General features: G+C 47.4%; 1 long non-coding RNA gene across 1 annotated transcript; it reads left to right on the top strand.

The window, feature by feature from the left end:
- The first annotated feature begins 2 nt into the window (after positions 1–2).
- On the top strand, positions 3–12,208 carry LOC120996291. Its single transcript, XR_005777752.1, has 3 exons — positions 3–181; positions 2,589–2,686; positions 11,998–12,208. It is a non-coding gene; the product is annotated as an uncharacterized LOC120996291 (long non-coding RNA).
- Positions 12,209–17,870: the final 5,662 nt, after the last annotated feature.

Below are 17,870 nucleotides of genomic sequence, written 5' to 3'. Positions count from 1 at the left end.
TGGTGCTTTAGACCTGTGACCCTTTCGTTGCTGCGGGAGAACACCGGCAATTTGCACCAGCCCGGAGGACTTAGAGAAAGTCATGCAGCAGCAGCGACACGGTTAATTGCCAGAGAGCAGCGCGCGGGAGACATGGAGACGCCGTCGGTGCAGGTGTACAGCGGAGTGCGGGCTGCGCTGGGTGAGGGGCCCCCCGGGGCAACTGAGAGGGTCGGGGCTAGTGCCTGATGTGCGGTAATCTGCAGGGCACATCTGTGTGCATCGGGTTCCCTCATCAATAATACAGGGGAAGATTTAAAGGGATTTTCTAGAGCTGAAAAAGTCTATAAATTCAGGCTCAAAATAGGAAAGTAACAAACTCTGCAACGAGTGCTTCCCTTATTGATTCTGCTGCAGCCCCCCGGCAATCTGTATACAACAATGTGACTGCTGCAGCCCCCCGGCAATCTGTATACAACAATGTGACTGCTGCAGCCCCCCGGCAATCTGTATACAACAATGTGACTGCTGCAGCCCCCCCGCAATCTGTATGTGACTGCTGCAGCCCCCCCCCGCCGTCTGTATACAACAATGTGACTGCTGCAGCCCCCCTGCAATCTGTATACAACAATGTGACTGCTGCAGCCCCCCGGCAATCTGTATACAACAATGTGACTGCTGCAGCCCCCCGGCAATCTGTATACAACAATGTGACTGCTGCAGCCCCCCGGCAATCTGTATGTGACTGCTGCAGCCCCCCCCCCCAGTCTGTATACAACAATGTGACTGCTGCAGCCCCCCTGCAATCTGTATACAACAATGTGACTGCTGCAGCCCCCCGGCAATCTGTATACAACAATGTGACTGCTGCAGCCCCCCGGCAATCTGTATACAACAATGTGACTGCTGCAGCCCCCCGGCAATCTGTATACAACAATGTGACTGCTGCAGCCCCCCGGCAATCTGTATACAACAATGTGACTGCTGCAGCCCCCCGGCAATCTGTATGTGACTGCTGCAGCCCCCCCCGGCAGTCTGTATACAACAATGTGACTGCTGCAGCCCCCCTGCAATCTGTATACAACAATGTGACTGCTGCAGCCCCCCGGCAATCTGTATACAACAATGTGACTGCTGCAGCCCCCCGGCAATCTGTATGTGACTGCTGCAGCCCCCCCCGGCAGTCTGTATACAACAATGTGACTGCTGCAGCCCCCCTGCAATCTGTATACAACAATGTGACTGCTGCAGCCCCCCGGCAATCTGTATACAACAATGTGACTGCTGCAGCCCCCCGGCAATCTGTATGTGACTGCTGCAGCCCCCCCCGGCAGTCTGTATACAACAATGTGACTGCTGCAGCCCCCCGGCAGTCTGTATACAACAATGTGACTGCTGCAGATCCCCCCGGCAGTCTGTATACAACAATGTGACTGCTGCAGCCCCCCCCCGGCAGTCTGTATACAACAATGTGACTGCTGCAGATCCCCCCGGCAGTCTGTATACAACAATGTGACTGCTGCAGCCCCCCGGCAGTCTGTATACAACAATGTGACTGCTGCAGCCCCCCGGCAGTCTGTATACAACAATGTGACTGCTGCAGCCCCCCGGCAGTCTGTATACAACAATGTGACTGCTGCAGCCCCCCGGCAGTCTGTATACAACAATGTGACTGCTGCAGCCCCCCGGCAGTCTGTATACAACAATGTGACTGCTGCAGATCCCCCCGGCAGTCTGTATACAACAATGTGACTGCTGCAGCCCCCCCGGCAGTCTGTATACAACAATGTGACTGCTGCAGCCCCCCCGGCAGTCTGTATACAACAATGTGACTGCTGCAGCCCCCCGGCAGTCTGTATGTGACTGCTGCAGCCCCCCACCGTTCCGTACGTGCCAATGTGATGTCCATAGTGACTGCTGCAGCCGCCACCTCACGTGGCTTCACTGTGACATCACGTCATTGCGCAGGGAGGGATTACAGCAGGAGGTCTTGCTGAATGTGAAATCTCCCGCATACATGGACATGCTTCAGATTTAAACTCCACACTGTCAGCTTCTGTGAGGATCAGGGTCTATTAGGGTCTGTTCACACCGAGTTATTTCTGTGCTAAAAAAAAAAGAGATAAGGAAACCCGTTTGATATTCGGCCCAAGTTTTGATTCCACTTTTGTTCCTGCCCATTTCAGTGGTTAGTGTGGATTTGAATCTGCTCTCCGAGAATTAGGATGTAAATATTCTAACATAGGAACCCGAAGTCGGCTTCAATACTGGCTGGTACCTCGCTACCAAAACCGACTTCGGATTCCTATTTAATGCACAGATAGAAATGCCGAAGTCATTCACTGAAGTCTCACGCGACTTCAGATCTGTGAGCCGAAGCTCAAGCCTAAACTTAAGGAGAACATCACAAACGCCATCCACAGCATCAGCCAACATAATGCCACCTGCCCAAAGGTGCAGGGACCGGGACGGCGACCACTTTCTTCATCTTTTAAGACTTGTGGGTAACTAATAAAAAACCAATCCACTTGCTGGTTCATCTTGTCATACTATCGTTTTCGTGGGTCCCCTGTATAACAAGATATCAATGTTCTCCTTTCTGTTTGCAGAGAAATTGACCAGTGAAGCTGCTGTTCTGGCCGAGCACACGAAGCGAGCGGCGGCGCACGACGCGACCCTGGAGACATTAAACACAAGCTTTCACCAGGTGAGGAGTTCTAGTAATAACCAATGTGCATCGGCGCCATTGAACATTTTTGGGATATCGCCGCCCCTTTGTGCGATCGGCCGCACAAGTAAATGGGGCTCAGCAAGGTGGGCCGAGGGTGTCACTTAGGATTGTGCAAGAATAGGACATCGCCGTGGTGGTGTCAGGCGACCATTTGTCATGACGCAACGGGAGCCTGACGCTCTGTGATTGGCTGCAGTGATGTCAAACGGGATGTTGAGATCGCTGGAGCCCCGAGGAGCTTTGCAGGCCGGGAGCAGGAGCGGGGAGTAATGTAAGTACGCTTCCCTTTGCAGGTCCCTCCCATTCTTGCACAACCCCTTTAAGGTTTAGCATCTCACTATGGGAAAAGGGGAAAAATATCTGCAGCATAAATTGACTTTCAGTGAGGTTTTCAGTGCAGGCTGCAGATATTCACAAGCCAGGAATGCTCAACCTGCGGCCCTCCAGCTGTTGCAAACATCCCAGCATGCCTGGACAGCCTGCAGCTATTAAGGGCATGCTGGGATGTGTAGTTTTGCAACAGCTGGAGGGCCGCTGATTGAGCATCCATCCCTAAGATATTTCATCCAATGTACAGGGTGAAATCTGCAGCAAAATCTGTGCCCAATTCCCATGGGTATTCTGCCATGTTGGGGTCCTCTGCTGCAAATGACAGACTTCCCATGTGGAAATCCAGGAGGTACATTCCCGCCATGTCCCCCCCCCCCCTATATGTAGCGCATAATTACATGCACTGAAGACATCATGTCCACAGCAGCTGCTGTATGAATGTGCAGATTTACTATAACGTGTGCTCCAACGTGGCATACATGCTTTGCACTGCATTTCTGAAGACATTTTTTGACTCCTCTAACAAGGCGTTGTGGCTTAAAGGCTATGTAAACCTTCGGGGACAATTTTTTTTATTTTTTTTTTATGATCGCTTTTTACTTATTTTGGGCTAAAAATCCATTTTTCAATTGGTCTTTATTAAAAATATTGAGCCGGTCTGTCACAAAGGGTTAACAGTTTTTCTAGCCGTGTGACTGGTGCTTTCACTTTGTGCCGGTCATCTAATGACTACGGAAAATCTGCAGCATTTCAGTCACTTTTGGACGCGGCCCACGACTGTCCACGTTTACACGCTCTTTTAGCCGTTTTTAGTAAATCTGCCCCACACACAGCAGAGGAGCCCAGGTTCTTGGCTTGGGGCCTAAATGCTGGATGGACGCATGATGCAAACCTGAATGGAGGTGAAGCATCCGTGTAACTCCAGGAATTCATTTCAGTTATTATGGCCTGATGTGTGACCAGCAAAATGGTGCAAAACTTGGATCACCTTAGGCTCTGTCCTCACTCCATTCTTCTGACGCAGTGTACTTTTGGCCCCCCACCGGCTGATTTTATATATACAGGCCAAAAGTTTGGACACACCTTCTCATTGAAAGAGTTTTCTTTATTTTCATGACTATGAAGGCATCAAAACTATGAATTAACACATGTGGAATTATATACATAACAAACAAGTGTGAAACAACTGAAAATATGTCATATTCTAGGTTCTTCAAAGTGGCCACCTTTTGCTTTGATTACTGCTTTGCACACTCTTGGCATTCTCTTGATGAGCTTCAAGAGGTAGTCCCCTGAAATGGTTTTCACTTCACAGGTGTGCCCTGTCAGGTTTAATAAGTGGGATTTCTTGCCTTATAAATGGGGTTGGGACCATCAGTTGCGTTGAGGAGAAGTCAGGTGGATACACAGCTGATAGTCCTACTGAATAGACTGTTAGAATTTGTATTATGGCAAGAAAATAGCAGCTAAGTAAAGAAAAACAAGTGGCCATCATTACTTTAAGAAATGAAGGTCAGTCAGTCAGCCGAAAAATTGGGAAAACTTTGAAAGTAAGGGCTATTTGACCATGAAGGAGAGTGATGGGGTGCTGCGCCAGATGACCTGGCCTCCACAGTCACCGGACCTGAACCCAATCGAGATGGTTTGGGGTGAGCTGGACCGCAGAGTGAAGGCAAAAGGGCCAACAAGTGCTAAGCATCTCTGGGAACTCCTTCAAGACTGTTGGAAGACCATTTCAGGGGACTACCTCTTGAAGCTCATCAAGAGAATGCCAAGAGTGTGCAAAGCAGTAATCAAAGCAAAAGGTGGCTACTTTGAAGAACCTAGAATATGACATATTTCCATTTCATCCACCATGATGGCCCACATTGAGATTGACCCTTGACCTCTGTAGGGGCAGGAACACATAGAGAGTTTAAGAACCCCCCACCCCTCCACCTCCTCAGTGCTTTCCTGCCCCTACAGGGGCCAACATGTGGAGAGTTCCTCCTTCATGGAGGATAAAATAACCTTATTTTCTTTATAGGTTCTCCAGCTGGCCTCCCGCGGCAGGGGCTAAGGCTGGCCAGCTAGGAGCATCGAGGACCCTCGTCTTGGCTTATGCCGGGGCCTGTGGTCCTCCCCATACCTTCATACTTCCTTCCCTCCTTGAGGAAGCAGTTGGAGGTGCCGGCTTCTCGGATCATCGCGCGCTGCGCTCTGCGTCCTTTCCTTCTGGGGAGGGCCGAGCGCTAGTGTCCGGCAGGGGGAGCAGGTGCGGCGCATGGAGCGTCTCTATGAGCGGGCCGGGCGACGCACGTATCCCTTAGGCTACTTTCACACTAGCGTTCAGAGCGGATCCGTCTGATGTTTCATCAGACGGATCCGCTCCGATAATGCAGACGTTCGCATCCGTTCAGAACGGATGCGTCTGCATTAAAACTTAGAAAATTTTCTAAGTGTGAAAGTTGTCTGAGCGGATCCGTTCAGACTTTACATTGAAAGTCAATGGGGAACGGATCCGCTTGAAGATTGAGCCCTATTGTGTCATCTTCAAGCGGATCCGTCCCCATTGACTTACATTGTAAGTCTGGACGGATCCGCTCGCCTCTGCACGGCCAGGCGGACACCCGAACGCTGCAAGCAGCGTTCAGGTGTCCGCTCACTGAGCGAAGCGGAGGCTGAACGCTGGCAGGCGGATGCATTCTCAGTGGATCCGCCTCCACTGAAAATGCATTGGGGCCAGACGGATGCGTTCGGGACCGCTCGTGAGCCCCTTCAAACGGTGCGCACGAGCGGACACCCGAACGCTAGTGTGAAAGTAGCCTTAGTAGGCTGGTGCGGCGCAGGCCTACGCCGTCAAACAGGGCGCAGCTAGATGACGTCAGACGCCAGGATTTTCAAAAAGAGAAGACCGCGGTTCCTTTCGGCCCCTCGCCTGCTACACCGCGATGTCTGAGACACATGCTCCCCGCCAGGAAGGTCCTGATCCTTCTGCCACCAGTACCGTGAGTCCCCTTCTGGGGGGTGTATATTTCAGTTTTCTAGCCTGAATTACTAATGCTGGGATATCTGGTTGCTTCCTTCTGCAGGGCAGCAAGGAGTTAAAAACAAAAACAAAACCCTTAAAATGCTGTGCTTGTTCCAAGCGTCTCCCTGAAAATTATAAAAAGAGGCTATGCAAACCTTGCACTACGGAAATTTGGAAGGAAGAGCAACCAGATATACTCTCTGAAATGAAGTCTTTTATTTCAGACGAGATTAAGTCCTCTTTAGCCACCTTGTCTACCCCCTCCAGCAACCCCATCCCTTCTAAGAAACGCAAACTGTCCGTTATTTCTTCCTCTGAGGGCGAAGAGGTTGAAGTGGCCTCCGCCTCATCCAGACAATTTCCTAATGAGGAACCCTTGTCGGACGGGGAAATTCTAGAAGAGGATAAAAAATACTTTTTTTCCGCTGATGAAATGGAGGAGTTGCTACGAGCGGTCAGGTCCACTATGGGCATCGAAGATACTCCTAGGCCCCGTACGGTACAGGATGAGATGTTTGGGGGTCTTAGATCCAGGTCTTCTATTGTTTTTCCCATCAATGCAAATATAAAAGAAATGATATTGGAGGAGTGGTCAGATCCAGAAAAGAGGCTTGGTGTTCCCAAAGAATTCAGGAATAGGCTCTACTTTGACCCGTCTGAAAGCAAAATATACAACCAGACGCCTAAGGTCGATTTACAAGTGGCCAAGGTAGTAAAAAAGACCGCCCTACCCTTTGAGGATTCCTCTCAGCTAGGTGATCCTATGGATAGAAAGGCAGGTGGCCTCCTAAAAAAATCCTGGGAGTCAGCTATGTTTGGGGTAAAAACTAATATTGCTGCTACCTCCGTCGCCAGAGCGATGTATATATGGCTAGGAGAACTGGACGAGCATCTAAAAAACAAGACTCCAAGAGAAGAGATCAGGGACTCTCTCCCCCTTCTCCGCTCCGCCACAGCATTTTTGGCCGATGCGTCAGCAGAGTCCATCCGGTTTTCCGCCAAGGATGCTGCTCTTTCTAACGCAGCCTGACGGGCTTTATGGATGAAAGCCTGGTCTGGAGACAAGGCATCCAAGGCCAAGCTTTGTTCTATCCCCTTTTCAGGGGAATTTGTCTTCGGCCCCACTCTGGATAAGATCCTAGAGGGAGCAGCAGACAAGAAGAAGGGTTTTCCAGAGGATAAAGAACCAAAAAAGAAGCCCTTTCGTCAGTACCAACCCCAGCTGAGATCCTACAGGGGGAAAGGGAAGTCTGGCCGATGGAGTTATCCCAAAGGAGGGAGAGGAAGAGGCTTCATCCTCAATCCCCAGAATAGGCAAAATAAACAGCAATGACGCCAGGGTAGGGGGGCGACTGATGGGTTTTCTATCCTCCTGGAGTCAGGTAACTTCAAATCCCTGGGTGCTAAACGTAATCTCTCAGGGTTACAGGATAGAGTTCACATCAGTCCCCCCGAGAAGATTCTGCATCACACCTCAGAGCAGATCAGATCTTCCGAAAATCTGGCAAGGTGTCCAGGACCTCTTAGAGCTAGGGGTAATTCAAAAGGTTCCTATCCCAGAGGAAAGGAGAGGATTTTATTCCAGTCTTTTTTTAGTAAAAAAAACCAGACCAATCCTTTCGCACGATAATAAACCTAAAACCCCTAAACAGGTCTATTCTATACAGGAGGTTCAGGATGGAGACCATCCCATCCACAATCCCTCTGATTCCAAAAGGGGCGTTCATGTCGTCAATCGATCTAAAGGACGCTTACTACCATGTCCCCATCCATCATCTTTCCCAAAAATATCTAAGATTCGCTCTAAGAGGACCAGACAGGTCTATACATCACTTCCAATATGTCGCCCTCCCTTTCGGTATTTCCTCGGCCCCCAGCGTCTTCACAAAAGTCGTGGTAGAGATGGTGGCCTACCTTTGTCAGGAAGGAATCACAATCATTCCATATCTCGACGACTTTTTAATTTTGGGCAAGACAGAATCCGAGAACCTTCTGGCAACCCAAAGATTCTCGGAATTCTTAAAAGACCTCAGCTGGATTATAAATATAAAAAAATCCACCCTAACCCCATCCATGAGAAAAAGATTCCTGGGTGTGGAATTAGATTCGTCCCTGTTGATGACCTTCCTCCCTCAGGACAAGGCTACTGCACTGACAGAGAAAATCAGAACATTCCAGAGGGCTCGCAATTGCTCCATCAGAAAGGCCATGAGTCTCCTGGGAAGCCTAACCGCCTGCATTCCCTCGGTGGCATGGTGCCAAAGCCACACAAGAGTAATCCAAAATTGGATCTTAACTATTTGGGACGGAAGACAAGTAAGTCTAGACAGGATTTTTCGGATCCCTCAGGCCGTGAAAACAGACTTGGATTGGTGGAAAGTAAAAAGAAGACTGCTAGGAGGCCTTCAGTGGCGGAACCATCCGGTCGTTCAAGTAATCACGGACGCAAGCCTCGGAGGCTGGGGAGCAAAGATAGGAGATCATCTTCTACAGGGTACCTGGCCTGCCGAGATAAGAGACAGATCCTCCAACTACCGAGAACTATACGCAGTCCTGGAAGCATTATTAAAAGGAGAGTGTCTTCTAAAAGGGCGACACCTAAGAATAATGTCAGACAATACCACAACGGTAGCTTATCTGCGTCACCAAGGAGGGACAAGGTCACGGCCTCTTGGAGAGATAGCAAAAATAATTTTTTCCTGGGCAGAAGAAAACGCTTTATCTCTGTCCGCCATCCACCTAAGGGGCTGCGAAAACACAGTAGCAGACTTTCTGAGCAGAGAGACAGTAGATCCAGGAGAATGGTCTCTGAACAGGAATATCTTCCAGAGGATCTCAGAATGATGGGGCTGTCCAGAGGTAGACTTATTCGCCTCCAGAAGAAATGCGCAGGTAAAATGTTTCTGCTCCCTAAACCCAGGAGACAGTCCATGGGCAATCGATGCCCTGTCAATTCAATGGAAATGGAAACTAGCCTACGCCTTTCCCCCAATACCACTACTACCTCGGGTCGTCCAGAAGCTCCTGGAGGAACCGACTACTCTCATCCTGATAGCCCCCCTATGGCCAAAGAGAAGTTGGTTCTCCACTCTAAAACAGCTATCGCTGGAAGATCCGTGGGAGATTCCCTTCCAGAGGGATATTCTAGTCCAGGGCCCTCTTCTTCATCCAGACCCAGGTATATTCAGACTGTCAGCCTGGATCCTGAGAGCGAGACATTAAGAAGCAGAGGGCTTTCGGAAAAGGTGATACTTACTCTGAGGGCGAGTAGAAAAAAGGTGACCTCCTCCATCTACCTTAAGATCTGGAAGAAATACTGTTCCTGGTTAGGAGTTGAGCACCCAGACACCACCTCTCCTCCCATCAACAGGATTTTGGACTTTCTACAGTGCGGCCTTGAGTTAGGCCTGAGACCTAGTACTCTGAAGGTCCAAATTTCTGCCCTGAGCTCCTTCTATGACTGCAGCCTGGCCAACCACAGATGGATCAGGAGGTTCTTCAGAGCAGTTTCAAGATTGAGACCCTCTCTGAGATCCAGAGCTCCGACTTGGGATCTTAACATCGTCCTAGAGGGCCTAACAAAACCTCCATTTGTACCATTGTCGGAGATCGATTTAAAACACCTTTCCCTAAAAACTGCCTTTCTGATCGCTATCACCTCAGCCAGACGCATTGGAGAGATCCAGGCCTTTTCTTGTAGAGAGCCCTACCTCCAAATTAGCAAAGATCATATCCGTCTAACTCTCGACCCAGGTTTTCTCCCTAAGGTAGTCTCACCTTTCCATCTAGAGCAGGAGATCTTCCTACCCTCTATCCCTAGGTCCGAACATACAGGGTCTAGCGATAGGTTACATCTCCTGGATGTTAGGGACATAGTTATCCATTACCTGGATTCTACCAGAGATTTCAGGGTGGATAACAACCTTCTTATTCAGTTTTCAGGGAAAAATAAAGGAAAGAAGTTAGCCAGGTCTTCCATAGCCAGATGGATCAAATCCACTATTGAATGCTGCTACAAGATCCAGAACAAACCCAGTCCTGTTAATATTAAAGCCCATTCTACTAGGGCCACTGCCTCTTCTTGGGCCGAGAAAGGAGGGGTCTCGCTGGACCAGATCTGTAAAGCTGCAACCTGGTCTAGCACTAATACTTTTGTAAGACACTATCGTCTTAATCTTCCGGACGCGAATGAAGCTCTTTTCGGCCGGAAGGTTTTACAGGCGATATCCCCACCCATTTAGTTATCTGATATGTCTCGATGTGGGCCGTCATGGTGGATGAAATGGAAAAACCGCAATTAGACTTACCGGTAATTCCGTTTCCTTGAATCCACCATGACGGCCCATACTATTCCCCTTCCCAAAAAAAATAAAAATAAATTTTTTGTATATAAGTTGCATATACATGCAGATGATTATTTAGGAGTTTAAGGGTATGAATCAATATCCTTTTACTTTTGTTCCACCTTTCGGGTAATTGTAAAGCACTGAGGAGGTGGAGGGGTGGGGGGTTCTTAAACTCTCTATGTGTTCCTGCCCCTACAGAGGTCAAGGGTCAATCTCAATGTGGGCCGTCATGGTGGATTCAAGGAAACGGAATTACCGGTAAGTCTAATTGCGGTTTTTTTCAGTTGTTTCACACTTATTTGTTATGTATATAATTCCACATGTGTTAATTCATAGTTTTGATGCCTTCATAGTCATGAAAATAAAGAAAGCTCTTTCAATAAGAAGGTGTGTCCAAACTTTTGTTCTGTACTGTGTGTGTGTATATATATATATATATATATATATATATATATATATATATATATATATAATATTTTATATTATTTTTTTCAGTGTAGTAAAGCATAGTCATAGGGTGAATTTGGTAATGTGGTAGTCATTAAATGTATGATTTTGGTACGTAGCCTGTGATAAATCTGGTGCATTTTCTTGCGTCTTTCCGCTGTGTGTGTGTACGCCACCCTAGCACTAGAATTTTTTTGCACAGAAATGTTGCGACATTTGCAAAACGCTCAATTGATGGATGTGGTTGGAAGGTTTACTCCAAATAAGCCATGTTACCTTTTGCAGTCGAAATGCAACACTGATGGGCAAGAGGGCATGAAAGTGGTGCAGATACTTAATAAATTAGGCAGGGGGAGAAGAGTTTATAAAAAAAAAAAAAGTGCAATTAACAAATATAAAACTGCACAGAACAAATGCTACATTCCTCCCACCTTGTGAGTCGATGGATGACGCGCGTCTATAGAGAAGCACACATCGGAAGTATGTACGTGGTGTGAACAGGGCTGAACTGAGGTGGCTACTTAGTGCAGGGATCAGCAACCTCCAGCTGTTCTGAGACTACAATTTCCAGAATGCTTCAGTCAGTTCTATGGGTGTTACAAGAACAGCTGAACAAGTGGGAATGCTGGGAGTTGTAGTTTCACAGCAGCTGGCGTGCCTGAAGGTGGCTGATCCCTGCCCTAGCGCATCTTTCAGTGAGGGTTTCACAGGCACTTTTTACAATAGTGAAAGGATCTAATTCTACATTACGAGCTGGTATTTCGCCGACACTAAAGCCCCATGCAGACGACCGTGTCCCTATTGCTGACACCTTCAGTGTGCAATCTACATTTTTCTCACTCCCATCAGTAGAAATGGCTAATTGTGTTAGACAAGAATAGGACCTGTTCTGTAATTTGCAGAGCGGGTACCTGTGTGCTACCACGTGCGTTTTTTGCAGCCCTGTAGAAATAAACGGGGCTGTGTGTATGAGCCCTACTGGTGAGATATGGTGATACCGTATCTACGTCTCTAGCGGCACATCTGTGGTGAACGTCTTCAAACCGTACCCATAAGTAGTGCCGTCATCTCTCACTTTCCATGTGGCCACATGTATCCTCTGTGTCATTTCTTCTTAGTCCTCTGAAATGCTCTTTTTATGTTTTTTGCTACAGGTTCAGTCCAGACTGGTGCGCGTTGCAGCTGTAAAACCAGAGTTCAGCAACATCCTTCTATAAAAGGACACTCCGCGGTCACAGGATGGAGCGTCATATGTGCAGCATGGTTTATTACATGTATGTACATGCAGGGATAGCCACAAGTCCTCTACAAAGCAATGCCCATTGTGGAATGTGATTCTAAATAAATGCTGACCGTTGTGCAGGATGAAAGTCTTTGGTTTAGGGTTCATGCACACTGTGCTGTATACCGCAGTAATGCTGTGCCACAGATTTCATATGGAGGTTATACCCTGGAACAGGGATGCTCAACCTGCGGCCCTCCAGCGGTTGCAAAACTACAACTCCCAGCATGCCTGGACAGCCTACAGCTATTAGGGCATGCTGGGAGTTATAGTTTTGCAACAGATGGAGGGCCGCAGGTCGAACATCCCCTCCCTAGAACATGATCAGCAACCTTCAGCACTCTTTGGCTCCCATAGAAGTGAATGAAGCATTCTGGGAATTGTAGTTTCAGAGTGTCGGAGATCGCCGATCCCTGCCCTAGAAGCATTGCTTGGCACCTTGGCCCATGATGCATTTGGCTGAAACATCTGTCCCGAGGCTATATTAACACACCGCATACATTACATGGGTTTGTCTCTCTAGTCAGACATCTTTGTCAAAGGTAGGCAAATCGTCGAATTCAACAGGGCAAAGGAGCAGGTTTTCTAAGTAACTTAGAAGAAACATTTAGATCTATGCATTTTATTAAATATAGATTATAACCTTTTAGGCAAAAATGTGTGTGTTCTGCCCATGTTATGACAGATACTAGGGACCTTAAATCATTATAAGATGAGTGACTATAGAAATTGATGCCCTGTCCCCAGGATAGGCCAAAATATCAGATTGGTGGGAGTCTGCCACCCGCCACCCCACTGATCGGCCTCGGTACAAGCAGACGGCTCCATCAGCTGTGTAGTGGCCATGCTGGGAGCTGATGCTGGAAGCTACACATTGTATGGAGTCTTCTGCTCTACACACTGTATGGTTTTCAGCGCTGAAGCTGACCAGTGGGGTTGCAAGGTATCTGACCCCCACAGATTTGATAGGGAGGATAGGGCATCAATATCTATAGCCTGGACAACCCGTCTAATAAAGTTGAAGTATTGAAGGACATCTTAGTTCACTGCCCATGTGCTGACCTCTACTTTGCTTTGAGGCCTGGGAGGAGGATGAGAGGCAATGAAACATTTACTTTTTTGCCTGGAACAACCCTTTTATGTTATCTTCACAAACCCACAATTGAATGATAACTGGACAGTCTGGCCTACATTACGTTTATTCTAATGGCTCCTATGAGCATGGTTAGCAGCAGACATCCCAACCTGCAAAAACTCATTTCAGGGAGGTTTTCATTTTTTTTTCCCACAAACTTTTTATTACATTTTCCAGACATATGCAGTATCTGCACACTTTGCTCTATGGTGTGGAGGACTGGGCTCATTACCCTGCCCCAAATTATATTTATGTATATGATTAAAGGGATTCTGTCACCACCTAGAAGCCCTGTGAGCTAAACATCTGCTCATGTCCAGGGCAGCATTCTGATTTCTAAGGTGGCCTTATAAAAGCTATTTGTGGCTTTATTCTGCGGAAAAACAGGTTTTACTAACCTGTCAATCATTGAATTAAGGTGCCCAAGCAGCGGAGGTCTGTGGATGCATGGTGCCCGGCCGCACGCATGGCTGTTTGTGCCCAGCGCCGCCTTCTACTCCTCAGTGCCGCCTCTCCCTCCCCCTCCTCCCACTTTGAGATCCCGCGCGTGCGCACAGGCTCAGGACTGCTGGCATCGGCTTCTTCTTGCACTGTGCGCACGCGCCGAGAAGGGGACACTGCTACAGGTTGTCGGAAAGGTTTACTGCGAGTAAACTAGAGATGGGACGTTCGGATCTTTCACATGAATCGGTTCATTTCAATCAGTTCATTCAAATTAACCGATTCATGAATCGAATCTTCGGTTCATTCGCTGAGCTGACAAGAAGCAAGTGAACCGAAGCTTAGGTTGCGCAATGCGCATGCGCGGATGCTTCGATTCACATGCTGACTCGCTGAGTCGGCTCTTGGTCTGAGTCAGGAAGTTTATTCTTTAAAACCCTGTGTGTAATTATCTACCCCACTGTAGGAAAAAAACAGGCATCCAGGGGGTGTGAATTTAACACTGGGGTAAATAATATAATTAAAATGGAGGATTAAATGCGTAAATGTATTTTAAAAAAATTCATCTCTCTCAATAGTTCTATAGCTACTGAATGAGACAGAAGGAGGAATGCCTTTAACATATATATCTCCTTGAGAAGCCAATTTGACCCAAAAGGGTTAATTCAACCTGTAATCTAAACTCTGTCCTGTCACTTCTCTTATCTCTCTGCTCTGCTATCAGTAAACCTTTCCGGGATATATTGTTTCACATACAGGTGTCAGGGAGCCGCTATCGAATCTAGTCCGGGAGACTTGAGATCCCTGTAGCAGTAATGTACCAACTCCAAAATAAATTTTTTACAGTATGCATAGTTTGTATATTTCGTTTCATAGGAATTTAGAAAATGTCATCATAAAATATATGTTCTATTAATCTAAGGCCCATATATACACTACTCACATAAAGTTTGGCTTGTGTGTGAAATTTCAGGATGAACCTAAAATGCACTCTAACCTTTACAGGTGAAGTTAATGTGACCTTCTCTAAACTTTTGAATGCACATGTCTAACTGTTCAGTGTTTCAGTACTTTTTTTAGCACAACTTAACGGCAAAAATCACAACAGGTGTTTGATACATAAATCGCCCAATACATTTCCTGGTTCAATTAGAATTGGTGTTTTAAACAGTCCTCCTCATCATACTGTTCACATTTTGACATCATGAGACCAAGACGACACCTAACAATTGATCAACAGTACCTTGATATTGTGAGGCTTCAAGCAGGATGTTCTCAGACGGAAGTGACCACTGAGCTTAGTGTCACAAAGTGTCATCAGCAGGTTGCAACAAGGGAAGAGTCACAGAAAGGCATAGAAGTGGATGTCCTTTGGCCACATTGATGACCGCGTCATTGTAAACAATGCCCTGCGGAACTGGGTGATGAATACCACACAACTCCAGGCACATTCAAGGGAGGTGATACCATTTGAAACAGTTTACATCAGCATGGTCTGCGTGCTAGACGACCTGCAAGGGTACCTGACCACACCAGTAGGCACAGGTGTCATCTTCTTGCATGGGCCAGAGAGCATCTACACTGGACGAGGGACCAGTGGGCCTCAGTGCTGTTCATTGATGAAAGTCTATTCACGCTGAGCAGAAATGTTGGCCGCCAACGATGTTGGAGATGTCAAGGAGAGCGCTATGCATCAGCCACTGTTGTCACCAGACAAGCCGTTGGTGGTGGTGGTGTTTCGTGTGGGCAGGTGTGTCTAGTCAATACAGAACTGCCCTCCACTTTGTGAATGGTACAGTTACAAGCCCATACTACTTGAATAAAATCATTAATCCAGTCATTGTGCCTCTGCATGAACAGCACAGGCCTAATTTCATCTTCATGGATGATAATGCACCAGCTCATCGAGGTAGGATCATTAGGGAATGGCTGCTGGAGACTGGGGGACCTCAAATGGAGTTGCCTGTAATTTCTCCAGACTTGAAAACCTATGGGATCAGCTGCTTTGCCGTGTAGAGTCTCGTAACTCTGTACCCCAGAACCTCAATGAGCTGAGGGCTGCCCTTCAAGAAGAGTCAGATTCCATGCCTCAGCAGACAATAAGTCGACTTGTGATCAGCATGAGATGTGGTTAAGCTGTAAGGCCTCTTTCACACGACGGGCGAGTTTTCCACACGGGTGCAATGCGTGAGGTGAACGCATTGCACCCAGACCCATTCACTCCAATGGGACTGTGCACATGAGTGGTGACTTTCACTCATCACTTGTGCGTTGCGTGAAAATCACAGCATGCTCTATATTGTGCGTTTTTCACGCAACGCAGGCCCCATAGCAGTGAATGGGGCTGCGTGAAAATCGCAAGCAAGTGCGGATGCGGTGTGATTTTCATGCATGGTTGCTAGGTGACAATCGGGATGGGGACCCGATCTTTATTATTTTCCGTTATAAGGGAAAATAATAGTATTGTTAATACAGAATGCTAAGTAAATTAGGGATGGAGGGGTTAATTTTTTAAAAATATATATTAAACTCACCTCATCCACTTGTTCGCGCTGCCCAGCTTGTCTTCTGTCTTCTTCTTTGATGACCTGGGAGGAAAAGGACCTTTGGTGACGTCACGGCGCTCATCACATGGTCCGTCACATGATCCATCACCATGTGATGAGCACAGTGACGTCACCAAAGGTCCTTTTCCTCCCAGGTCATCAAAGAAGAAGAAAGAAGACAAGCCGGGCTACGTGAACAAGTGGATGAGGAGAGTTTAATTTTCCAAAAAATTTTAACCCCTCCATCCCTAATTTACTTAGCATTCCGTATTAAGAATACTATTATTTTCCTTTATAACCATGTTAGTAACATAGTACATAAGGCCGAAAAAAATATATTTGTCCATCCAGTTCGGCCTGTTATCCTGCAAGTTGATCCAGAGGAAGGCAAAAAAATACTGGGAGGTAGAAGCCAATTTTCGTCACTTTAGGGGAATAAATAATTCCTTCCCGACTCCAATCAGGTAATCAGAATAACTCCCTGGATCAACGACCCCTCTCTAGTAGCTATAGCCTGTAATATTATTACGCTCCAGAAATACATCCAGGCCCCTCTTGAATTCCTTTATTGTACTCACCATCACCACCTAACTCGAACTTCTGTGAAGAAGTTCGGGTCTGGGTACCAAACATACCGTTTTTTCTCACGCGCGTGCAAAATGCATTGCATTCGCGCGGAAAAATCTTGCATTTTCCCACAATGCACCCTATCCTGCCCTCACACGCGACGCCCATGTGAAAGAGGCCTAAGAGATGCTGAAGGCCACATGACAAGTTATTGAGACACTGACATCTTGTGGGGGTATACCCACCACTGGTGTTGGCTTTTGTTTCAATAAATTGTTTGAGATGAGGAAATCACCATTGCTGCTTCTACTTAAGGCCTCTTGCACATGAACGTTGTGCATACGTTCAGTGCATTGGGGACCGCAATTTGTGGTAGTCAGTGCGGCAGCCGGGACGGATCGAGACCCATACAACTTGAATGGATCCATGATCCATCCGCACCGCAAGTTCAAATTTTTTGCAGTGTGGAGGCACGGACCGAAACACCACGGAAGCACTATGGAGTGCTTCCGTGAGGTTCCGATCCGTGCTTCCGTTTCGCATCTCCGTAAATGGGTCCGCATCCGTGATGCAGAGGGCACACGGGCTGGTGCCAGTGTATTGCGCACCCGCCGTATGCGGGCCGCAATACGGCCACACAACATTCGTGTGCAAGAGGCCCTAAATGCCCTACTTTCATGATATTATATCACTGTAGAGTGAACTTTTTACGCTTTCCAAATATTTCACCTGAAACTGATAAATAGCAGGGCTGTGAAGTCTTTATATTACCAAAATCTGCCATGGTGAGATACGCCTGAAAATTAGGGCATTTACTAGAGCTTCTGGGGGCGGACACTTCCCTATTTTCAGCTAAGATGAATCGTGTGGCTTCATACAGTGGAACGTTCTTGCCAAGATGCCATCAGTGCAGCTATATAATCCATTTTGGATTCTTGGGTACCTTTTTCACCAAAAACCGTTGCCAAAGGGGGAATGTGGCGAAACCAACCTCGCCACTGGGTGGTGGAGAAGCCTGGTTGCCAGCCTCTTGACTCTGATGATTCTGGGCCCTCT

The sequence above is a fragment of the Bufo bufo genome, chromosome 3 (assembly GCF_905171765.1).
Source record: "Bufo bufo chromosome 3, aBufBuf1.1, whole genome shotgun sequence".
NCBI classification, from domain to species: domain Eukaryota; kingdom Metazoa; phylum Chordata; class Amphibia; order Anura; family Bufonidae; genus Bufo; species Bufo bufo.
The sequence above is the reverse complement of the archived record's forward strand: the minus strand, read 5'-3'. Positions and strand labels throughout refer to the sequence as shown.